This window comes from Panthera pardus, unplaced genomic scaffold (genome assembly GCF_024362965.1).
Source record: "Panthera pardus isolate Hobbes unplaced genomic scaffold, ASM2436296v1 HiC_scaffold_17, whole genome shotgun sequence".
Classification (NCBI taxonomy): domain Eukaryota; kingdom Metazoa; phylum Chordata; class Mammalia; order Carnivora; family Felidae; genus Panthera; species Panthera pardus.
In genome coordinates this window covers 93,813,664-93,817,172 of record NW_026526732.1, presented here as the reverse complement: position 1 = coordinate 93,817,172, position 3,509 = coordinate 93,813,664, and the positions used below count along the sequence as shown (strand labels likewise).

At 38.6% G+C, this 3,509-nt stretch overlaps 1 pseudogene; it reads left to right on the top strand.

Moving 5' to 3' along the window:
* The first annotated feature begins 1,257 nt into the window (after positions 1-1,257).
* Positions 1,258-2,827, top strand: LOC109248187 (tubulin alpha-1B chain-like; annotated as a pseudogene).
* Positions 2,828-3,509: the final 682 nt, after the last annotated feature.

Genomic DNA, 3,509 nt, shown 5'->3' with positions numbered 1-3,509 from the left:
CTGAGCTTGATATTTTTTAACTTGGGGGTCAAGTATAAAGCAAATTTTCCAACTAGCCCTCCTTTAACTGAGTTATGATTTATGGTGATTAAATGTACTTACTTATTTGTTATGGTCTCCATAGATAAAAAGTATTGGAAAAATCCTAACTCCAGTTTGCTATTATTAAGTGATTTTGAAAATTTAAGAAAATTTAATAATGAAAATTTAAGATGAAAATCATTTAAAAAGAAGTTGAAGAAAAAAAATAATTGAAGTAAAGCAGATTGGATGTCATCTTGAGGCCAATGCCCACAAAGGTATCCCAATAATACTGAAAAGAATCTGATGGTAAGCATAAATTAAATATATGAAATATTTTTTTATTTTGTTTTATTAAAAATAATTTTATGTTTATTTATTTTGGAAGGAGAGAGAGAGAGAGAGAGAATTTGAAGCAGGATCCAGGCTCTGAGCTGTCAGCAGAGTCAGACGTGGGGCTCAAACTTACAAATTGTGAGACCATGACGTAAGCCAAAGTTGGACACTTAACTGACTGAGCCATCCAGGAGCCCCGAAATATTTTTTGTTTTAATATTAATAGCCATAATGTGCTAAGTGCTCTTTACCTAATAGGTTAACTTTTATACTGCAATATAAGTTTATACAAAAAATCAATCCAATTGTAAAAGGAGTACACAATAACTGTGTTATTACTTTTGATTTGATTTATCTTAATCATATAAAACATAGGCATTATAAGGAGAAAATGCATTTGTATATACACATAGATGTATATACATATATGTAACATAAGACATAGTATAAAAAATAATATGTACATATAATTTATTTAGGAATATATATATTATATTTTTATATTGCAATCAGCAGCGTGGTTCAAATATTTGCTTACTTGTTTTAAGAAGTAAACAAACAAAAAACTAATACCTGAACATGAGTTTGCTGTCTTAACATTTTTTTTGGAAATGTTGGTTAAAGATTCCTACTCTCCAGATACACTGCTTTCAAATATGATTTTATAAATCTGGTAAGAAGCTTATTTAGGGGCACCTGGCTGGCTCAATCAGAAGAACATTCAACTCTTAATCTAGGAATCGTGAGTTCAGACCTCATGTTCGGTTTAGAGGTGACTTAAAAAAAAAAAAAAAAAAAGAGGCAGGTTCTCTTACACTGATTGCCTGAGTTGTGCTGTAAGAAGCAACAACCTCTCTTCTTCCCCTCTGCTATCTGCTCAGCAGCTGCAAAGCAGCAACTATGCATGAATGCATCTCAATCCACGCTGGCCAGGCTGGCATCGAGATTGGCAATGCCTGCTGGGAGCTCTATTGCTTGTAACATGGCATCCAGTCCAATGGTCAGATGCCAAGTGACAGGACCATTGGGAGAGGAGATAACTCTTTCAACACCTTCTTCAGTGAGACAGATGCTAGCAAGCATGTGTCCATGGCAGTGTTTGTAGACCTGGAACCCACAGCCATTGATGAAGTTTGCACTGGCACCTACCGCCAGCTCTTCCATTCTGAGCAGCTCATCACAGGCAAGGAAGATGCTGCCGATAACTATGCCTGAGGGCCCTGCACCATTGGCAAGGAGATCATTGACCTTGTCTTGGATCGAGTTCAGAAACTGGGCAACCAGTGCACAGGTCCTAGAGCTTCTGGGTTTTCCACAGCTTTGGAGGGGGAACTGGTTCTAGGTTCACCTCCCTGCTGATGGAACATCTCTCTGTCAATTATGGCAAGAAGTCCAAGCTGGGGTTCTCCATTTACCCAGCCCCCCCATGTTTCCACTGTTGTTGTTGAGCCCTACAACTCCGTTCTCACTACCCACACCACCTTGGAGCACTCTGATTCATGTTAGATAATGGGGCCACATCTATGACGTCTGTCAAATAAACCTTGATATTGAATGCCCAAAATACACTAACCTGAATAGGCTGGTAAGCCAAATTGTGTCCTCCATCACTGCTTCCCTCAGATTTGATGGAGCCCTGAATGTTGATCTGACAGAATTCCAGACCAACCTGGTGCCCTATCCCCGCATCTACTTCCCTCTGGCCACATATGCCCCTGTCATCTCGGCTGAGAAAGCCTACCATGAACAGCTTTCTGTAGCAGAGATCACCACCACCAAGACATGCTTTGAACCAGCCAACCAAATGGTGAAACGTGACCCTTGCTATGATAAATACGTGGCTTGCTGCCTGTGGTACTGTGGTGATGTGGTTCCCAAAGATGTCAATGCTGACATTGCCACTATCAAGACCAAGAGTACCACCCAGTTTGTGGACTGGTGACCCATTGACTTCAAAGTTGGCATTAATTACCAGCCACCCACTCTGGTACCTGATAGAGACCTGGCCAAAGTAAAGTGAGTTGTGTACGTGCTGAACAACACCACAGCCCTTGCTGAGGCCTGGACTCCCCTAGACCAGAAGTTTGACCTAATATATGCCAAGCATGCCTTTGTTCACTGGTATGTGGGTGAGGGCATGGAGGAAGGAGAGTTTTCTGAGGCCCGTGAGGACATGGCTGCCCTTGAGAAGGATTATGAGGAGGTTGGTGTGGATTCTGTTGAAGGAAATGGTGTAGAAGAAGGAGAGGAATACTAAAATTAACAATGTCACAAGGTGCTGCTGTTACAGGGAAGCTTATTCTGTTTTGAATATTGGGAAGTTGTGCTCTGAACAGTTAATTTTTATGTAGCAGTGTATATTCTCATATCCAATTACTGACCTATGCTTTAAAACACAACACTTTGTTATAGATCCAAGCTGTCCATTTCTCTGATGAATTTGAATAAAGAATTCCCTGTCTTAAATGAAAAATAAAGAATGCTTATTTATTTTGAATTCATAAAATTATCTGCCCCAAATAGTGGTGTTAACTACATGAAGCATAAAATGACTTTGACTTGGTAAACATTTTGTCTTATTGCATATGTAGTTCATTACTTTTAAAAATTGTAACTATTTCCCTGTGCTATCACTAAACTGAAATTTTAGAGTGACAAATGTAAGGGGAATTAGGTAGAATAATTCCCCTTATAGGGATTGGAGCAGTTATTAGTTGTTACACAATATTATAGTATTTTTTAGTAACATTAACTTATAAAATTTTTGTCTTATAGCCTTCTACTTAAAATTCCTTTGGAATCACAGAAAATGAAAACAATGACGCAATGAATACAAAATGAAGGCTTGTGTTTAATTAAGGGATCTTCCTATTGTGCTTTTTTGGCCTTTGAAGAACACTGTATTACATTCTTTTAAAAAAAGAAAGCAAGAAGAAATGGAAGGGGAAGGAAAGAAAAGAAAAGAAATCTGGTATAGCACAAACTAATAATATTAGAAAAATAAGTAAGACCTGAATCTAACCTTGTCAGAACCCATTGTCTGCTGGGAGAGTAAGATAGCTAAAGCTTCACAATGAAAAGTGGTGAACGTGTTTTCCACTGCCATGGTAACCACAGATTTGGAGCCCAACCTCCAGAGAAAGTTCAGGAGG